General features: G+C 48.5%; 1 protein-coding gene across 1 annotated transcript in view; it reads right to left on the reverse strand.

Annotated features, from left to right (window-relative positions):
• The window catches only part of LOC126527777 (glutathione hydrolase 1 proenzyme-like), a 76,888-nt gene that overhangs the window by 48,721 nt on the left and 5,600 nt on the right, over window positions 1-22,567 (reverse strand). The window lies entirely within an intron of this gene.

A 22,567-nucleotide genomic window follows, 5' to 3' on the forward strand; every position in this document is an offset into this window, starting at 1 on the left:
TTATATATCATTGTATTCCGTCGTTAGCTAAGGTTGGTTAACCTTAGAAGGAAGATATTGCCGCGACACCATCTGTGCCCAACCACGCTGACGTTAAAGACGGTGACCTCGTCTGTGCAAGCGAGGCGCTAGAGAAGAAGAAGCCTGGACGGAGCGCTTGCCCTAACTCTCTCGAATAAATACCGCTCTCCTTTCTTGTCTCCAGTGAGCCGTGACACTGGTGGAGGTGCTGGGTATCGCATCATCGCCTAATGATAGGGACGACTCCTGCGAGTAGCCCTGCATCCAGCCCTTCAAGACATCATCCACGCGTCGAGACACCTGTGCACCGCGAAAGCCGCCGCCTGCAAGGTCCTTGCCCGGAATTCGGCCTCTTCCAAGGAACTTTGCCAGTGACCTCACCGACTCAGGAAATGGCGCTTGCAAGTCCAACACAGGTGACCATTCAAAACAATCTAGTCCCCACTAGCTTCCACAGTGACACGTATGAACATGCCGAAGACTGGCTGGACCAGTACGAACGCGTAGCTAAGGTCAATTAGTGGCGTCCGGACCAGAAGCTTTCCAATGTGTACTTCGCTCTTGAAGGTAGCGCAAGGACGTGGTTCCAAAACCGCGAGGTACATTTGACAACGTGGGACGAATTTTACCATCGGCTACTTGACACCTTCGGAAGCACTGATCGCCGCGATAATGCACAACGCCTTCTCGAGTTGCGCATTCAGAAGCCCAACGAAAGTGTTTCGATGTTTGCCGAGGACATGTCTCGTTTGTTTCGCCGCGCGGATCCCAACATGCCTGATTCGAAAAAGCTGAGCCTTCTCATGCGTGGCGTCAAAGAACAGCTATTCGCTGGTCTTGTGCGTAACCCGCCTACAACAGTAGAAGAGTTCATTAAGGAAGCCACAGCAATCGAGCGGGCGCTGCAGCAGCGTTGCCGGCAATACGAACGCCTGACTAACGATGCGCCTGCAGGAGCCGCAGTACTGACAGTGACAGACGAGACCTCACTGCGTGAACTAATAAGAGGCATTGTGCGTGAGGAGATTGCGAAGCAAACTGCGACACCGAAGGAGTTCACTGTTGCTTCGGTCCGCCAAGAAATCCGGCAAGCATTTGCATCACCTGAGCCACTCCCTGAACCTTGTCCCGAGCCACGCTTCGAACCGCGCGCATACAGCTACGCAGACGCTGTTCGTCGCCCGCTTTCTACCGGGCCAGTACAGCAGTACCACCAGCAGCCACCCATTGCTGCCTGGATACAGAGGGAGCATTTCAGGTGACCCCAGCTTCGCAGGACCGACGTATGGCGCACAGCTGATCGCCGACAATTGTGTTTTCAATGTGGCGAACCAGGGCATATTTATCGTTTTTGCCCTCATCGCCAGGGTGGCACCCAGGAAATGTCACCTGCCACACCGCGACATTTCCCAGAGAGGCATCGACGCTTCGACGACAGTGTCACTCGGGAACAAGGCAGCTCAGCTAATCTCCGGTCGCGCTCGCCGTCTCCGTTGCGTTATTCTTCGCCGAACCGTCGCAGTTTCGCCGACGTGGTCAGAGGCCGCTCTCCAAGCCCACGGCGGGGAAACTGAAATTGGCGACCTCCGGTGGGAAGGTTGCAAGTCGTCGAACTGCCGAAAGACCCCCAACATTAGAGAGAAACGAGCAGAGCAACCCGGAGAAACGGAACGCCGACGAATTTGTGAGTGCCAACCTACTCTTAACGATTGATGGGCACGACGTGACAGCTTTAGTTGATACTGGCGCAGACTTTTCGATAATGAGTGAGCAGTTGGCAGACCGGCTTAACAAAGTCAAAATGCAATGGACGGGCCCTTATATTCGAAATGCCGGGGGCCAGATAATGACACCTATAGGAAAATGTACTGCACGACTCCAGATAGGAAATACACCTTTTGTCGCCAGTTTTATTATTTTAAAGCAGTGCTGCAGATCCCTCATCCTTGGAATGGACTTCTTGCGGGAGTACGGCGCCGTGGTTAACATACGGGACGGCGAGATAACCTTGTCAACTAGTACAGACACGAGCCAAGACGAAGAGTGCCAACGTATATCGTTACGTGTCGCCGACGACGACGTCTGCATACCACCACTATCATGCAGTCTTGTCTCCGTCAGTTGCGGAGAACAATTTAACAAGGACGGTGTAGCCGAACAACTAACTGCACTTCTGTTCCATCAAGGTGTTGCCATCGCTCGCGGTATCGTTAGCCTAATCGGTGGTCCCACAGAGGTACTTCTGACAAATTTTACCAATGAACGCCGGCACATCAGTAAAGGCACCGCTGTGGGGTACTTTGATGAAATTGACCACGTTCAGCACTGCTGTGCTGTAAAAGAGGAATCGACCACCGATACGATGTCACATGCACCCGTCGTCGATGTTGACCCTGTTTTAGCGCCGCAACAGAAACAAAGTCTCAGGGAACTGCTTGACGATTTTAAGGACTGCTTCTCTACAACCTCCCGAGTACGTCAAACTCCTCTGACGGAACACCGCATCATTACGGAGGAAGCAGCAATACCCATCGGACAGCATCCGTATCGCGTGGCTGAGAAAGAGCGTGAAGCAATACAGCAGCAAGTCAAGAAAATGCTAGAAGATGATGTCATCCAGCCGTCAAAAAGCCCTTGGGCATCGCCCGTGGTACTCGTTAAGAAGGATGGTAGCCTGCGGTTTTGTATCGATTATCGCAAGCTCAATCTGGTTACAAAAAAAGATGTGTACCCCTTACCATGCATCGACGATTCCCTCGACAGGCTACGGCATGCACGGTACTTCTCATCGATGGGCTTAAAAATTGGATACTGGCAAATAGAGGTCGATGAGCGGGATCGCGAAAAGACGGCTTTTGTAACGCCTGATGGGCTCTATGAATTCAAAGTTCTCCCTTTTGGTTTGTGTTCCGCCCCAGCCACGTCCCAAAGACTAATGGATACTGTTCTCTCAGACCTTAAGTGGAAGACTTGCTTAGTCTACCTAGACGATGTCATTGTTTATTTTGCCACATTTGATGAACATCTCAGACGGCTACGGTCGGTTCTTCAAGCCATACGGTCCGCTGGGCTTACCTTAAAACCTAAAAAGTGCCACTTTGGCTATGAAGAACTACAGTTTTTGGGCCACGTAGTAAGTAACACAGGTGTCAGACCTGCTCCTGAGAAAATCGCAGCCGTCGCAAAGTTTTCAAGGCCTAGAGAAAAAAAGGCAGTCAGACGCTTCCTGGGCCTATGCGCATATTACCGGCGATTTATTGCGGGTTTTGCACGCATCGCCTCACCGCTCACCTGCTTAACCAGAGAAGATGTCACGTTTGTGTGGGGCGAGGAGCAGGAGGCGGCATTTAACGAGTTGCGGCACCGCCTACAAACTCCGCCTGTTCTTGCCCACTTTGACGTGGATGCGCCGACAATGATCCACACCGATGCCAGCAACGTAGGTCTAGGCGCCGTCCTTGTTCAACGGCAAGACGGCGCTGAGCGAGTCATCGCTTACGCGAGTAGAACATTGTCACGTACCGAGTCGAACTACTCCACCACCGAGAAGGAATGCTTGGCTGTAGTATGGGCAGTTACCAAGTTCCGCCTGTACATATACGGCCGCCCATTTAAAGTTATACGTGACCACCATTCTCTCTGTTGGTTGACCAACATGAAAAATCTATCTGCACGTTTGGCACGCTGGAGCCTACGGCTTCAAGAGTACGACATGACAGTGGTCTATAAATCGGGAAGGCAGCACTTAGACGCTGACTGCCTTTCCAGATCGCCGATCGAGTCGTCAGGCGGAGACGATGACGAATCCGCAGGTTTTTTGGGAGTTGTTGATGCGGCCACCATCTCTCAACAACAGCAAGAGGACCAGGAGCTCGCGTCACTTATTGATTTCTTAGAAGGCCGCACCACAAACAAGCCCAGATTGTTCTCAAGGCACGTGTCATCATTCTGCCTACGCAACAGTGTTCTTTTTAGGAGGAACTTCTCTTCAATATGGAAGAGATATCTGCTAGTCGTCCCTAAACCTCTCCGCAATGAAATTTTGCAGGCCTGTCACGACGAAGCTGCCTCAGGTCACTTAGGCTACACAAGAACATTAGCACGGATTAAAGCGAAGTATTACTGGCCACGGCTCGCAGCACAGGTGAAGCACTACGTTCGAACGTGCCTTGACTCTCAGCGCAGAAAAGTGCCACCTACGAAACCTGCCGGATTATTACATCCCGTTCCAGTACCGAAAACACCGTTTGCACGAATTGGGATGGACCTTTTGGGCCCATTCCCAATATCTTCTGCCGGAAATAAATGGATCATAGTTGCGACAGATTACCTCACGCGATATGCTGAAACCAAGGCACTTCCTAGCAGCACAGCAGCCGAGGCAGCGCAGTTCTTCATCAAAAACATCGTCCTGTGGCACGGTGCTCCAGCGGTCATCGTAACCGACAGGGGAACCGCGTTCACGGCTGAACTTTTGCGAACTGTACTCACCCTCAGTGGTACGGCACACAGAAGGACGACATCCTATCACCCGCAAAGCAATGGACTTACGGAGCGCCTCAACAAGACTCTCGCAGACATGCTGTGCATGTATGTCGATGTGGAACACAAGAACTGGGTACCCTATGTAACGTTTGCTTATAATACGGCTCGGCAAGAAACAACAAGAATGACGCCATTCAGTCTCCTCCACGGTCGAGAAGTAACTACAATGCTGGATGCTATGCTCCCTCATGATTCCAGCGATTCCGAGACTGATGCCGCAGATTTTACAGAGCGCGCCGACTAAGCAAGACAGCTCGCGCGCGTTCGCATAGCCAGCCAGCAAGACCGTGTTGCCCGACGTTACAATCAACACCATCCATGTGTCGTCTACCAGCCCGGCCAGAGAGTCTGGGTTTGGGCTCCAGTACGCCACCGAGGCCTCGCGGAGAAACTTCTGCGCCGATACTTCGGGCCGTACAAGGTTCTACGACGCCTTAGCGACGTCAACTATGAAGTCGTTCCTGACAGCCCATCTTGCTCGAGGCGCCGTCACGACCTGCCTAAGACTGTGCACGTGGTGCGCATGAAACCTTATTTTTCTGAATGACATGGACACGCTCTGGTTTGCTGGACACCAGATGCTACCCGCCGAGCCTGGGGGCAATGCTCTTTCTAGAGGAGGGCAAATGCCGCGACAACATCTGTGCCCAACCACGCTGACGATAAAGACGACGACCTCGTCTGTGCAACCGAGGCGCTAGAGAAGAAGTCTGGACTGAGCGCTTGCCCTAACTCTCTCGAATAAATACCGCTCTCCTTTCTTGTCTCCAGTGAGCCGTGACAATATATAAAGGATAAATGATGCCTGGGTAAATGACGAATGCTTGTTTTTTTTTTTTTTCTTGCATTTCAAGCAGTGCTGGGCAGTATATCGAAGATACATGTATCCTAGATTCTTAGATACTTTTGGGTATCTTGTTCTTGTACCACGATACATCTTGCAAAGACGTGTATAAGTACCTGTATTACCGATACATGAAAGAATGTATTGTGTATCTTAAGATACAAGATACTGGGGGGCTATCGCAACATCACCGTGCGGAACCATAAACATTGGCTGAACTCCACTTCTCAATCTGATACTGTTGCCACTAAGCCACCTGAATGAAACGTAAGGCAGCGACATTCTTTTATCTTTCCGCCCGAGCCCTCCAGCGAGGGCGGGCGATGAGCGGACGTTGAGCAGAGTCACGTGGTGGTGCTCGCACCATCTCGGCAAAACAAGCGCATGAACGTCTGAACGCAGCCAACCTTTTGTCTTCTAGATTATTTTTTGTTTTTATTTGCGTCAGTGCCATGACACCTGCTTGTAGCCACAATACTGTGCTGTGTTTGTCAGTTCTTTTGGTGTCTTTCGCGCTAACTATAATGTCGCTATAGTGTTGTTATCGAAGTTTCTCTTGCGTGGTGCTTTGTTAGTCTGACGGTGGCTAGATGTTAGAAAGGGGATTCGACAAGCATTATAATACCATTTACTCTGTTTCTCTTTTTCATGAGCGTCCACACGGGCCGTTCTAAGCTATTTACCACAGGCACTGAATTTTCTATTGTCTGAGCTTAACAGGTAAGCTGACATTTATTTATTTATTTATTTATTTATTTATTTATTTATTTATTTATTTATTTACAAATACTGTAGGCCCTATTGGGGCCCAAGCAGGAGTGGTTACATCAATGATAACAAACAAGGCTAGAAATCGAACTACTTCATGCTTAAATGTCATAGCTACTAGTGGTGCCGCTTGTATTGTGTTTCTACGTATTAACTGTGATTGCGTGATACGGTACCACCTCTCTATTTTACTTAGATATGTTTTATTTTTTTAGCTTACCCTTAAATTTCTTATTCTTACAAATCACGAGGTAATTGGAGCTATAAGTGGGCAGTAGTGTGAATAGCGGTGGTATCCTGCGGCGCTTTGTGCCAATACAATACACATGACACGTTCTTGGGCTGCACAAGCTTTCTCTTTGAAGAAAAATCCTAAAAGGATTGCACATTATGAATATGTCGTTAACGAACACTTTACGCCAACAGATAAGTAGATTAAGAAAAGTCATTCCAGCTTTATGTGCTCTCTGTATTCACGGTGCATCACAAAAAAGATGTTGCACAGCACACAGGGTTAGACAAAGGTACACCCGGCGGCCGAAGTTTACAGACCACGGGAACTCCGAAAAACGTTCGATTCCCGGGAAGCCTGTAGGAGTAGCCAGTAATTCTGTGTGCGACAATGTTGTTAGCATATTCTAGTCGAGGCCCGAAATGCAAATACCAGACTATGTTGTGAGGTTGCGGAGATATTCAGTCTTTTCTCAAATTTCATGGTCCGTAATATTTTGTCGCCGGATGTACGTGTATGTATTTTCATCATTTAGTAATGGTAGCGACGATAGTTTTGTGATTACTGTGATATACACTCATTGGTTCGTTTACAACCTTAGACAGAATCTTGGCCAAAGTTAAATCTATACATGACCGTTGCTGAATAGCTGAGGGACTTAGTGTGTCATTCCAAACCAAACTTTTCTAGCACAGACTGGGTACTAAAGGTCCGCATTTAAGTGTGCAACATTGATCACAAGGGTAGTGTCATCACGACTAACCCATACAAAGTGCGTGGTCATGAACTTCTAGATATCACACTTGGCTGTGCCTGGAGATATATACGCAGTGGACATCATAATTTCGTCTTTCGTTTGTATGGCACGGACATCCCCGCATTCAGTCACATTGGACCTCTTGCGAGTCAAGGGTGTATGTTTGTACATATATTTTGTCCCATGCGTATAGGGCAATGCCTTCTGCTCGCTAGTCCATGCCCTGTTCACAAACAATTCTAGTATACTCATCGACTAGAAATAATGCATAATAATTTAGTTATTTCAGTTATTATTATTTATTGATAATAATATTAAGGGCGGAGTACTTGAAGCCCGCTTCACTCCCGCCGCAGGTCGGCCCGGTATTGCACAAACTCCGGGATGGGCCCCTATCTCTGCTCGCGGACACGACAGATGCGTTGGAGGATAGAGCCACACAAATTCGCTGTAAAAATGTCGCTAACATAATACAATTTTTGCAAAGCATCTTTGGCCAGCCCTGATTTCAAGCTGCTGTGGGCTGTTTGCAGTACTAGGCATTGTAACCCAAGTTGTAGAAGTGTCGTGTACTTTGCTACTAGTTCCCTACACTTCGTACACACATTGATTTACACTGCATCAATTAAACCAGGAAGTTAACCCGCAATTACGTAAATTATGTTGTCCGCAATAGAAAACAAGGTCTTATACGCAAAGTCAGAGATCCCGTTCTTTACATTCAGTTAGAGCTGTTAAGCTGACAGTCTTTTAAATGACCCTTGTTTATTTACCCTTTCAATCTAGACTCACTGGAAAATTTTTCAGAGTACTGCAAAGGTCGGGATTTGACTGGCAACACTGAGCGGCCACCGCCATATACCTTCCAAGCCGACTGTGTCGCAGGAAGGCCGCCGTGTTGGAAGAGCTTGATATTCGGTGACACATCGGGTTGAGTGCTTACTGAAGCACAAATACTGTGTGTCCGGAGATAATGGTTGCTAAGAACCCGCCGTGGTTGCTCAGTGGCTATGGTGTTAGGCTGCTGAGCACGAGATCGCAGGATCGAATCCCGGCCACGACTGCCGCATTTCGATGGGGGCGAAATGCGAAAACACCCGTGTACTTAGATTTAGGTGCACGTTAAAGAACCCCAGGTGGTCGAAATTTCCGGAGTCCTCCGCTACGGCGTGCCTCATAATCATAAAGTGGTTTTGGCACGTAAAACCCCATAATTACATGGTTGCTAAGAACGAAAATAAAATGTTATTTTGTGCGAAGTAATGCAGCCGGTGGTTGTTTTGCACGCCGATCGCGTTTACTGCTGAAACTGTGCTACGATTGTGGGCAGCAGCTTAGCGCTGCTATCGGGAGCTTATGCACGCGTTTTTTTTCCCCTTTCCGCGGAGCGAGCTACGAAGGAAACATTTCGTCACTTCGAGCCGGAATGAGGCAAGCTTGTGCTTTTGGGCATGGACCTCGGGGACCGCCGTCGGCTTCTATTAAATGTTTCCAAGTAGGACGAAACTAACACCTTACAGTGTCACACGTACGTACGTTCATTGTATAATTTCACAAGCTAAATCGGATACATTTAATTTAGTTTCTAATCGGATACCGCGCGTTCTGCACTCTACCGGGCAACATCGTCCGCCGTAGACGCCCGTATACGCACGACACACATGCGATTGCCGTGTGCGCACCAGTGTTTGGCCGTAATCGTAAGACGATCTGTGCACAGCAGGTGTAAAAATCAACTTCGATGACCACTTTGTGCACTAAATCTTGTGGAGGGCCAATATGAGCTATTTGCGTGATTACAGCATCGTATCTGCACTTCTGTACACTGATAATGAGCGACAGTTTGCTACATTGCGATTTATGAACGCGGCTGTCTAGTGCGTTCATGAGAGGCTACTCTTCTCAACTTATTTATGACTGTTTTCTTAGACTGCCACGATTGGCTGTCTGTGTAAAAAAAAAAACAGGAACGCCTGCTGGTGACGCAGCACCTTTTTTTCTAAGTTACATGGGCGATGTACAAAATTCTTGTGCTTTTAGAGCGGTTTATGTAACATGCATAGTGACAGAGTGAAACTAAAGCTACTGGGTGTTCTGTTCTTTTGTGTTTCTTGTTATGCTTCAAGCACAACGTTATTTGGGTATGCACCGTAGCATTTCAACATGAAACATAATATGTATGCTGACTTCAGTTCATTGCATGTGCTCGGCTTACAAGCTCAAAATTTGAAGCATGTGTTGTGAATATCACCTGGCCGTTCGTTTCAACCTCAAGATGCGTATGTATAAATGAGCAAAGGATAAGTGGAATGCCCATACACTCTAGGCTTCTCAAAGTCTTCAGCACAAAAGTGGTCCTGTAAATGTTTGTTGTATGGCTAGAAGTGTGATGCTGGTCACCCTAACGCAGGGCTGCCCAAGGAGGCTCTCAGGGCTTTTATTGCGAAAGCAATACTGCTCGCACTTTCGGCCCATCGGTGGTCGTGGCGCCTCCTTACACAGCTGCGCGTCACGTGACCATGTGACGTCACGCCAGACCGAGAGACGGGGCCCCAGCTCGCGGCACCGATGGTGGAGGCGAAGCCTTGCGCGCTGCTGCTGCGGCGCTACCGAGAGAGGGCGCTCACTGGTGTGACGTCACGCTAGGAGGATAGATGCTCAAAATGCTCACGCTAGGAGGATCTTGCGCTCAAAAATATCAACTGGTGAAATCCACATTTAGAAAAACCTTGCAAAAATACTATGCTAATAAAGTCCAATGCTTAATACATTTGCAATTTTATTGAGAATCGAAAACCAAATCAAGACTCTACCCTGCTACATCCGCAGCTTAGAGCTTGAAGACAACGTCTGGCAGCAGATAGTACATATTATCATCATATATTTAAAATGTACGAATAAATATATAATAACTCAATTCCAATGCCTAAATTTTGATGACATTTCCTCAAGAATGTTTAAAGTTTATAGGGTACACAATATGTTCGTGCCCGCGTAGCGAAGCTACTTAGTCCTTAAAGGAGGGTTACGAAAACCTTCCAGAGGACGATGACATCTGGAAGGCAGATAGAGTATGCAGAAAAGTTCTTTAACGATCTACACATTAAAGCAACCAAATAAAGAAAACTAATGAAATTTGCCAAGCTTGAGAAATAAAGACATTGATGCTGCCGGTATGCTTAAAATTAAACATTAAATATGGTATTTTACGGGCCGAAACCAATATCCGATTGTGGGGGACTCTGGAAATTTGGACCACCTGGGGTTCTTTACCATGGAATTAAACCTAAGTACACGGGTGTTTTCGTATTTCGCCCCCATTGAAATGCGGCAGCCGTGGCCGGGATTCAATCGTGCGACCTCGTGCTTAGCAGCCCAACACCATAGCCGCTAAGTAATCACTTCGGGGGTCGGCGTTGTTAAAACTACGCATAACAAAGAATTTGTAAAAATACTCTTTGGAACGAAATACTAATTTTATCACTCCGGATTGCGGAACAAGGATACCACAATGAAACACCGTACTTTTCCAACCCGTGGAAATATTCATACCCAACTGTTAACTCCCGTTTCAAGGACACAATATTTTGATATTGTAGTATACATCAGATAGGTTGCTTTTCCTAATTTTTGGCAAACATAAGCCACGTGACAAGTGGTGTACGAGTCGAAGCGAACACCTGCGTATATAACAGCACATACATATTCAAGAAACACGCAGGAACAGTTTGCATATCCGCGGAATGCGAAAGTTTCGGCTTTCGTCAATATGCAGCTGTGTGACTTGTACTGAGGTATGCAACTGGTACATTACGACGCTAGCCAAGTATGCGCAGCGTTGTGCAACTACAAGACACCGCTTGGTATGTGCACACAACGTTGTAGCTTCACTAGCACGCAAAGATCGACACCTGACGACACAACTCACGAAGCAACGTACTGATGTTTGCTCCCGTAGGCAAAGAAAGTCATGCTCCCCCGGGAGCAGAGAAATAATCTTCACAGTTTAAGAGGCTCGCATTTCGCGACGCATTGCATAAGATGGCGAATTGCGAACTGTCGTACTGTGCGACCACTGTTCTGCTTAGACTCAGGGATACCGTGTCCCGAGGGATTATAGAAGCGTATATTAGAAATCAGAATGGCGATAGATGTTTAAGCCGAGCGAGAAAGAAACAGTTTAAAGTGAGAGAGGGAAAGCGTGTGTAAAAAGGCAGGAATGTGGGTGGTTAACCACAGTTAGTTCCATTTGACGGTGACGGCGTACACATAAATATAGAAGGAGAGCGGTAGGGAGGAAAGAAAGAGAGAGAGAGAGAAAGAGAGAGAGAAAAAAAAGAGAGAGAGAGAAGCACGAACAAAACGTGTGCACTATGGAGCGGTAGCGGGCGGCGTTCCCAGAGCCTATCATGAAGACGCGTCGATCGCAGGAACCATTGTACCGCGAATCAGGACATCTGTGCGGAGTTTTCTGGGGAGTACTGACATGGAGCATTTATTTCCGATAGTGTTCAATTGTCCATTTCTTTCAGCACTCTGGTCATCCCTTGCCCATCGGCACTATAGCACGGGCAAACAAAGATAAGGTATGATGTGCGTGACCATCTCATCACGGCTTTGTGTATCGCACATGGGGATGTTGGCAATTGCAATAATGAAGCCAGAAGACTTATCGATGTCACGCCAAGCCACAAACAGCACGGTATCGTCTGTTAACGTCGTTGTAACACAGGTGGTAGATATTTCATTATATGCGAAGACAGCGAAGGTAAACGACACATCGTGGCAACGTTCGAGTCTCACTGAGTCAATGCACATTCAACGGACATCAATCGCCACCCTGCCGCAGCGTCTCTTCACGAAAGCGGATTCAAAACACATTGATGACTTTCATGGCCAGATTAGGCGGCTTCATCAGCGTGGTCATTCCCGCGGATTTTGCGGTGCTTCAGAAGCCATTGAAAGATTATGTCATGCTCCGCATCATGGCTGCAATAATATGCATGTCGAATTTCCGACGCCACTTTTTCACTGGGTCCATGATGGACTGGGATCTGTATGCACTGAAGGGCTGCCGTTTCATCACAGAAAACTGTCCATTTATGTGGCTATTCCTCATTACAGAATTCAAAAAAGCACGCAGTCCAGCAAGTTCTACATCCGTCGATGCGGTCCCCACTTGATGCTTTCAACTTAATTTCTTCCCGTTTTACCGGTATGATAACAGCATCAGCAGATCTGTTTTGTTTTACCGACCCATCTGTGAAGACACATTGCCGGAATTTCTGTACATTGTAAAGAGTTTCTAAATGTATTTGCTTTAAATCTCGCAACGCAATCCAGCCTTTTCTTTTTTCTGGTGCCTGGAATGGTGAATTGTACTTGCGAGAGGGGCGAACACCACAATGGTGCTGACATTCGTATATCTGGCGCGAATAGTGTTGGCAAGTAGTACTAATGTCGTACAATACTTTTGGCAAATGTTGAATGCAGCCTCTTTGTTATCAAGCAAGCAAGATAGTATGAAAAAGTTCGAGTCACATGTCGAAAGTGTGCTCGGAGCACATCTCCAGCAGTACAGACTTTAATACGAGAATCTCTGGCTATGCCCACAGTTGCAATCAATGACGTAACTTTTGGGAGACCAAGACACGTTCTGAGTGCTTCGGTTTGGACATTCTTAATCCTGTGAGTATTTGTCGTGCCACATAGTACAGGTAAGAAATACCAAAGGAAGCCCGAAAATAGCACGGTATTTAGTTGCAACACTGGCGGTACTGTAGCACCCCAGGTGTTCCCGCCGATAAGCGCGAGAACGTCCACAATGACGGCCAAACGCTTTGTCATGTACGAGACGTGAGGCTCTATAAGACGGCAAGAAATCGGCGCGTTCGTTTGTTTGGTGCAAATTGTCCATTAGTCGCATAGCGTACGGTGCCATCGCTTTCCGACAAAAGCAACCAGCGCACACGGCTCAAGTGAAAGCTCCTGGCCTTGCCAAATATGTTGACAGGACTATTGCAGCCTTTTTATCTCGTTCGCAAACTTCCTAACGTCTCACTCTTGAAGCCCATATGCAAATGACAGCCGCATATATCGAGAGTTGTACGCTTCGCGCTAATAACGAGACCAGGCAACGAGCAGAACAACACCAAGTCCGCCATTACCTCAGGATATACTTTGTGAAATTCCACGTACCATTCCACGTACTTAAGAAAAGAAAAGAATGACGGAGAGGAGGACTGGCACGGCGCAATGTTTCGACAGCGCTTTTCTGAGCGCGAACTTAAACACACAATAACAAAGACCAGCAATTGTAACACAATTCTCTAAAGCCGCCATAGCAATCGCGTTTCCTGCTTAAGAGTTTTGCAGATACTACTTGAAATATTGGTCGTCGAGAAAATCTTATAATGCACTAAAAAGGGCTTCTTTGACCAGCGGATGACTGTGCAAAAGGATGCTTCTTAGGTATGGCCAACAATTATTCTTTCTTTTTTCACTCCAGTCATTGAAACTGCCATTGTTTTTCGTGTCAGAAAAGCTGAAGCCTGCAAAGCAACTCGACACCTCCAAAGGGAACTCCGTGGTAGACAAACGTATTTAAAATGTGATTTCAACAGGGAGCATATAGTAAGCTTGACCGGCATTCATCCAGCCTACTTAACTAGCCACGGTGCCAGTGTGGGCCAATGCAAGGCCGAAACAGTTGCAAATGCCTGCGCACTTTAACACTCTGCGTCTCTCTTTAGTATCGCAGGTAGAGCACCTCAAGTGGTGCTCCGCGGACTCCAGGAATATTGGATAGAGCGCGCGGTATAGTATGCGTCGACAGAGCAATGGACGCACTTTTGTATACGAAGAATCATGGGGGTTGCCCGTGGTGCGGGGCAACCCCCACGCTTTACCATATAACCTGGGAGTGTAAACGTAACTGCACATTCCACCAACACAAAACACCGAGTGCGGAGCAGTGGGAGAGCCGGCTCACCAGCTGCGAGCTCGCCGCCCAAAGGGCAATGGTGCAGCACGCAAGCGAAGCAGCGCGGCTCAGTGGAGCCCTGGACTAGGGGCCCAACCCTGCTAAGGAGGTCAAGTGCCTGCAGCGATGAAGACGAAGACCGAACGCTAAACCCTTAATGGACCAAATAAAGTCTCTCTATCTCTCTCTCTCTCTTTCTCTCTCCGTTAAAAGGGCGAGCAAGACGTCTAGCGTTGCATTTGCACTAAACTTTGTTCATTCAGCTGCGTTCTCCACGTTTATCGAAGGAAGCTAGGAAAAATAAGGGAACAGTTGATTCCGAACCATATCATTACATTAAAGCTGACGTCGCAACCGTGGCTTCCGCAGCTGATGAACATTCTGTAGATATCGTAAACGGCTAAAGGCGTAACAGGCATGTAAATGAAGTTCTGACAGCTTGAAATGCATTATACGCACATAGTATTTCATTTAGTTTTTTCTCTTTAGGTTGCAGCGATAACTAAAAGGCTCGTCCACTTCGTATGCTTTCGGGAAGAGAAAAAGAAATGAGCATATATAGGCCGTAATTTCCCTGTATTATGCATAATGTATATATATATATATATATATATATATATATATATATATATATATATATATATATATATATATATATGTGTGTGTGTGTGTATGTATGTATGTATGTATATAAACAAGGTTTAACAAACGCTTGAACTTGCCCACTGGATTAAAACGGACGCTGTAATGGAGGACTCAAGAATAATTTTGATCACCTAGGCGTTTTTTGACCCGCAACTAAAGCAGGACGCAAGAGTATTGTTTCTATAAGGTTCAGTCAGAATGCAGCCGCTATATAGGACTCGAACACGAGACGCGCTCCGCGGCGGCAGCGACAAGGCATGCGGCGAGCTCGTCCACCGATACCCTATGTTACGTTTCGCCTACGACGCGCGGTATAGCCGGTGCGGATGCAACGGACGCCGGGGCTTCGTTCAAAGCGGCGGACATTTTGGCCCGTTCAGCGCTGCCGCAACGCTTCCTCCCAAGCGCGTGCAGGCATGTTTCAATGCCACGTGTCTTCGTGTGTGTGTGTGTGTGTGTTTGCGTGTGGCAGCGGTGGGATCATAGAGAAAGAAAAAGTATGGTGGGATCGCGACGACGGAGGCCAGCAGCAACGGAGGCCATTGAGGAGAGGGAGACGGCAAAAAGACAGGAGCGCGAACGTAAAGAACAAAAAGAGAAAGAAAAAGAGGAGCGCGAACGCAAAGAGCAAAAAGAGAAAGACGAGCGCGACTGTCAACACGCTTTGGAAATGAAGCGTCTCGAGGTAGAGATGGAACGCGCTCGTAATGGAAGTGAGGCAAACGGTGCAGGAGAACGAGTATCGTTCAAAATGACTGACCTGATGCGGCCGTTTATGCTTGGAGAGGACATTGGTTTGTTCCTGGTTAACTTTGAGCGAACGTGCGAGAAGCAGGGGCTCTCTCGGGAAACGTGGCCACAGCGCTTGCTCACTTTGTTACCCGGCGAGGCGGCCGACGTAGTCGCTCGCTTGAAGAGAGAGGAGGCAGCGGATTTCGACAAAGTGAAATCGAGTCTGCTAAAAAAGTACAGGCTGTCAGCAGAGGCGTACCGTCGGAAGTTTCGGGAAAATGAGAAAGGAAGAACTGAGTCATATACAGAGTTTGCCTACAGGCTAATGTCAAACATGCAGGAGTGGCTCAAAAAAGAGAAAGCGTTTGATGACCACGAGAAAGTTCTGCAGTGTTTCGGGCTGGAACAGTTTCATAGTCGGTTACCTGAGAACGTGCGGTACTGGGTCTTGGATAGGCCAGACGTTAGTACGGTGGCTAAAGCCGCCGAGCTAGCCGAGGAGTTTGTGACGCGTCGGGCTCGCGGAGCTAAGGACGGTCAAAAGGGTGAATTTGGCTCCAAGCTTGAGAGGCCGAAGTTCACACCCGTGAGAGCAAGGGGGGACAAACGTAGTGCGGATGCGAGTGAAAGCAGTCCGACCGAACGTAAGGAGGCGGCGGCAGCCGAAGCCGAACGCAGAAAGCGGTTCGAGACGAGGCAAGCGCGCGTGTGTTATACGTGCCAGAAGCCGGGTCACTTTTCGGCGCAGTGTCCGGAAACAAAAACAAAAGTCGTGTTTTTGTCATTATGCAGCACTGACGAGAACATGAAGCTTCTCGAGCCTTACATGCGAGAGCTCCTCGTGAACGGGAAAGAGTGCCGAGTGCTTCGTGATTCCGCAGCTACAATGGATGTAGTTCACCCCTCTTACGTAGAACCCGATATGTTCACGGGCGAGTGCGCATGGATCAAGCAAGCCGTGGAAGCTCATAGCATGTGTCTGCCCGTAGCAAAAGTGCTTATTGAAGGACCTTTCGGAGCACTTGAGACGGAGGCCGCAGTGTCATCTATGCTGCCCCCCCCCCCCCCCCCCCCCAGTACCCGTACTTTTTTTCGAACAGGTTCGATCACCTCCTGAGCGAGAAGGGGCTTTTGTTTGGTGAGGCTAGCGTTCAGGCCTTAACGAGATCGAGAGTTCGGGAGCTCGCTGCAAAGGCGGTAGTTGCGGGGCCGACGTTGTCGAACAATGAGAAAGGGTCGGAGGCGCAGCAAGCTGATATTCAGAGCACATCCAAACTGAATAAAATTGAGCCTGTAGCGTTGAAGGCACCAGATACTGGAGAGGAAATGCCCGACACGGGAAAGTTAGAAGAGCTATCTGCAGATTTTCTCATCGCGCCTACGTCAGATGGACTTAATAGGTTGCTAAATGTCAGCCAGTCGGCTTTGATAGCCGAGCAATGGCCGCCTCCTGCGCTGGAGCCTCACTTTGCAACAAAATTCCTTTAAGGTGCGTTACAAAAAGGGGAGTCTCAACGGTAACGCCGATGGCTTAAGTCGAAGCCCCTAACGTAGGAATCAGCCTCAAAGTTGTTTGTTATTGATGTTTTTCTTCCTGAGGCAAGATTTTTAACATATTGCTTTTGTTTAGTGTTTCAAAGTGATGACGTGCTTTCTAGTGCAATTTTCCCATTTGTGGACGCGTTCTGAGTGCTGCTAGACTAGTGTAAGGAACTAGGCAGTAGTATAAAAGGGGAAAGAGCCTGGCATGGCTTAGTGAGGGTTGTGTCGTGCTTGCTGACTGAGCGGTTGAGTTTCGGCGTAGTTCTAACGCTTGCTGGGAACGAGAACAAAAATGGCAACTCTCCCGAAGTCACTTTGCAGTGTCCTGTGTGAACCTGAACGTGAGAACGAGACCTTCTGTGTGCGCTGCGCTCAAGAAACGCCGAGAGACGACCGACTTCGGTTATGAGCATCATCGAGCGACATCCCTCCGGACAGCGGATGCAGTCCCCTGACCATCGGGATCTCCTTCTCCCGGCGGGGCGGTCTGTTACGTTTCGCCTACGACGCGCGGTATAGCCGGCGCGGATGCAACGGACGCCGGGGCTTCGTTCAAAGCGGCGGACATTTTGGCCCAGTTCAGCGCTGCCGCAACGCTTCCTCCTAAGCGCGTCCAGGCATGTTTCAATGCTACGTGCCTTCGTGTGTGTGTGTGTGTGTGTGTGTGTACATGTTGGTGCCCACGCTTGTCAAAGCGCGGCAGCCGGGGAGAAGAGCTCCCCAACTGTGAAGCGAGGAGGTCTGACCGGCGCCGGCCCGGCGGATGCGTCACTTCTAGTCTCAGCGTGTCCGTGCACCGCCGTCACGTGCGCCTCATCCCGAGCCGTTCCTGCTTGCCCTCGACTCCGAGAGTATAAAAGCAGCAGCCCACGGACGCCGAGAGAGGCTCCGATTTCTTCCGTCGAGTAACGTGCTCTCCCGTCTCTCCACTTCGGTCGATCTGACCGGCCGCTCTTTTGCGATGCTATAATAAACAAGTTCTGTTAGCAATCGACTCATCCTTTGCCAGTACCTTCGGATGCTTCCAGTTGTGCCCCAGGCCGCCAGGCCAACGCTACCCTTGGGGCTTGCGACCCAGATGCAACACCTACAAGGAAACAAAGCGCTGGCGTGGGCTCCAACCTACTACGCATGCGCTACTTCGCCTGCGTCGCCGCCGCTAGAAAATGTGCTCCGCGCGAGCCACGCTTTCCTCGTGTTCACGCTTTCATTTCGTTTTTATTTTTTCTTGACAATGAGCGATGAAACCGCGCAAGTTCTTGGTCTACCGCCGGTGCCAAACGAGCTGCCCGAGCAGAGGCACCACGCCGCCGCCAAGAGCACCTTGTCGTCCAGGGTCAAATTATTTGCCACAATATATCGCGAATTCAAAACACCTGAGCAGTTGCGCTCAAAATTCGCGTTAGGGAGCATCGTAAACGTCGGCGCGTTTTCCTTTTTTCTTTTTTTTTTTTTTCTAGAGTTCAGACAGATGGAAAGAGGCTTCAGAGTATACGTCGATGTTTTGATTTTACAAGGCTGTCGCCTTGTAACATGTCGCGCTTCTGTGTCATATTAATGTTCAAGAACTGCGTCAACGCAAAGAAAATTTCCTCAGTTTCAATGCAGAAACGTACGTGTCTCATTAAACAATTCAGGTCTCAGAAGAGATGGTAAATAATTTATCATTTTCATACAACACCTTTGGGAGGATTATAATGCGTTCGTATAAGAAAAAGCGTTTCCTCTTCTGCATGAGTGAATGAATGGCGCCGCGAAGTTTTAGCCATACAATGACGTTTCATGAGACTGGCCTAAGGTAAGAACGTTACGGCAAAAGTGACGACTTCTTTGTCAGCTGTTCAAAATGTGACGAAATAAACTAGCACTTTATCAATACGTTTTCGCATTGAAACTTCCCTAGAAAAAATGTACAGGTCTGTGTATTGTAGCGTTTTTGAGCAAATGCTGAGGTTGAGTCACTGAGGGCATGTTTAACTACAATGTTTTTAACTTAGGTGGGATTCCCAGTGCAGTCCATGTAATTTAGAACTTCTCCGTCTTTGGCTGTCATGGTCTTCCAATTAAACTCATTTCACAGGCTAAACAAATTTTCTTGGCACACAATTCATCAGGTTGATTTTGTACTCAGGGTTTGCTACTGCGCGACACTTACTGCCAGGCCAAATATTGTGTGGATCCCATGCACTGTGGGCATCGATGTAAGCGAAACTTTGTGCGCTGCTTGCGTCGATGGTCAATAACTGGCAGCGATGTTTACGGCGAATGCCTAAGTTCTTCAGAGTTTAGTGCAACACGAGAGAGGTGTGTCGATGTTAAACGTAACCTTGCGTGCACAACTTGTAATTGTCCGCGCAGTGCACATAACCCACAGCGAGACGACGCGTTTGCCTGAGGCCGTGTACTGCGCCATTCTTCCCAGCTTGCGAAATAAGCACTGCCGTTGTCTCACACGATCAATTTAATTATGGGGCTTTACCTGCCAAACTCATAATCTAATTATGAGGCGCGGTATGGGGGGGGGGGGGGGGGGGGTACTCCATATTAATTTTAACCACCTGGGATCCTTTACCGTGCACCTTAATCGAAGTAAACGAGCATTTTCGCATTTCGTTCTTGTCGAAAGGCAGCTGCCGTGGTCGGGTTCGTATCAGCGACCCAAAGCAACGCCATCGCCATAAAGATACCGTGGCGGGTACAAAAGTGTTTATTTGCTAGGCAGCCGCTTCGGTATAGTGTCGTCTAGACCAATGAGGTTCAAAAAAACTTCTTGAGTAAAGATGGTGTCCTAAAGGTGAGCCCAGCCACCTCCATTGTACCAGGAGAATAGATTAACGTTGGCATTTGGCGGAGAACAAGAAGCCTTTTCTTCTCGCTTCCAGTGCCTTCGCAATACCAGTTTTGCCGTAAAGACGCTTCTCGATCTGCCTGTCTGTGTCGCTGGTCTTAGGATGAAGCTTGAAAATCTCGGCAACTTGTATGGAAGATCAGGGTGTCACTACTCAGCCTATGGCAATATTTTAGCCCTAGGCAACACTATATTACTTACCCATTAGTCTAAATTTTATATTAACTGATCAAGAGCAATTTAAATGCGATTGTTCGCCGTGTAGTTCAGCACGCGTTCAAGGGTGAAGTAGGGGCAAGTGCTGGCTTCACCTCTGCTGGTAAGAATCTGTGAGAGCTTCCACTCCAGAATTTATTTCTATATCCTACTTGGTCAAGACGGTGCGGTGCATTAATGCGGATTTGCGTCTGTAAGCCCTCCTGCATTTGTCCACGGGCAAATTTGCATGTTGTTTATTTTAAACGTGCGGTACTGTACCTTAAATTAAAAATGTATTCAGTGTCTAGTGCCCTGTCTAGTGGTAGCGTTTTGTTACCTTCACCCTTCCTCACCCATGTGTGCCAGCTGCGAGTAAAGGCTGTCACGGCTGTTATTAGACAGTTTTAGTTTAGCGTACGCGACTTATAGCGTACGCTATACGCTATAGTGTAGCGTGTGCTAAACAGCGCACGTTTTTTTTCTTTTTGCAGTTTTAGTTGGCCTGCGGGATCTTCGAATCTCAGAGGCCATATGCCGTCGTGTACATTAAATGGTCTTTCTCAGTGGTCTTTCTCCTCCAAGACTATGTGCAAAAGTATAGAAAACTATATGAGTATCGGTACTACCTATTCAAGAGACAAGGACTAACTAGCACCTTGTATGTGCGCTGGCAGTCTGTTCTATCACCTCAATAAAAAGAAGCTCGGTTGGCATGATTTGATAAAACGTACATGGTGAGAATTTCACCACGGGTTCGATTGAAACACTCCATCAGTCGTTGAAGATTTCTTAGGGTTTTACCAGGAACTGAGCCTCATTTCTCTGGGTCGAAATGGCAATGTAGTAACCAACCTGTGTGACCTGACTAGATGATAATTAGTTATAAAAGGAAACCGTGCAACACTAAACGGAGGGAGCAAAGAAAAAACGGACACAAGCATTGCCTTCCAATTCAGCGTTTATTAAAGAAGCGCACATAAACGTATATAGGCATTGTTACGTTTCGCCTACGACGCGCGGTATAGCCGGCGCGGATGCAACGGACGCCGGGGCTTCGTTCAAAGCGGCGGACATTTTGGCCCGTTCGGAGCTCCCGCAAAGCCTCCCCGCCAAGCGCGTCCAGGCGTGTTTCAGTGCCACGTGTCTTCGTGTGTGCATGTGTGTGTGTGTGCCCACGCTTGTCAAAGCGCGGCAGCCGGGGAGAGGAGCTCCCCAAGTGTGAAGCGAGGAGGTCTGTCCGGCGCCGGGCCGGCGGATGCGTCACTACACTCGTCCCAACGTGTCTCTCAGCTTGTCCGTGCCGCGCGTCACGTGGGCCTCTATCAGGCGTTCCCTCTTGCCCTCGACTCCGAGACTATAAAAGCAGCTGCCCCCGGACGCCGAGAGAGGCTCCGATTTCTTCTGTTGGGTAACGTGCACTCCCGTCTCTCCACTTCGGTCGACCTGACCGGCCGCTCTTTTGCGATGTTAGAATAAACAAGTTGTTCTGTTACCAGTTGACTCATGCTTTGCCGGGACCTTCGGATGCTTCCAGTGCCCCAGGCCGCCAGGCCAACGCTACCCTTGGGGCTTGCGACCCATTTGTAACAACGGGCGTCAGCACTGAGATTCCAACAACTCGTGCCAGCGGTGCGATTACTACATCTGGTTGCCAGCGGTGAGATCGCGACAACGGAGGCCAGCAGCGAAGATATGCGGTTGACTGTATGCTGAGCAGCACAACGACCCTCCGGGAGCAGTGCAACGAGCCCTGTGTGATGACTGGTTGCCTGCAGCGGAACGACTGCGCTGAATTCTTGGCTGCGAGGTTTGGTGAGTGCGGGACTTTCTTCTACTGAGTTTTGCCAGGCTTTTGTTAGTGTCAGAAACAGAGCTGGTAATTGTGGTTGTCGTTGCTGCCGGGTTAGTTTGCGGCAAGACAATAGTAGGCAGTAGAGAAAGCAGCGTTCAGAGCAGCCATGGATTTGAAGTCGTTGCGCAAACCGAAATTGCTGGAGCTTGCAAGAGAGTTGGGTCTGGATGTCTCAGACAAACTCAGAAAACCAGAACTGCTGAGGGCTATTCTTGAGTTAGAAGCTGAGGATGACGAGCTGTCGGAATGCCTTGAGACCATTGAGGAGCGGCCAAAAAGACAGGAGCGCGAACTTAAAGAACAGAAAGAGAAAGATGAGCGCGAACGAAAAGAACAGAAAGAAAAAGAAGAGCGTGAACGTAAAGAACAGATAGAGCGAGAGCAACAAGAGAAAAAAGAAGAGCGCGACCATCAACACGCTTTGGAAATGAAGCGTCTCGAGGTAGAGATGGAACGCGCTCGTAATGGAAGTCAGGCACACGGTGCAGGAGAACGAGTATTGTTCAAAATGACTGACCTGATGCGGCCGTTTAAGCTTGGAGAGGACATTGGTTTGTTCCTGGTTAACTTTGAGCGAACGTGCGAGAAGCAGGGGTTCTCT

Source organism: Dermacentor andersoni, chromosome 3, assembly GCF_023375885.2.
Source record: "Dermacentor andersoni chromosome 3, qqDerAnde1_hic_scaffold, whole genome shotgun sequence".
Taxonomy (NCBI): Eukaryota; Metazoa; Arthropoda; class Arachnida; order Ixodida; family Ixodidae; genus Dermacentor; species Dermacentor andersoni.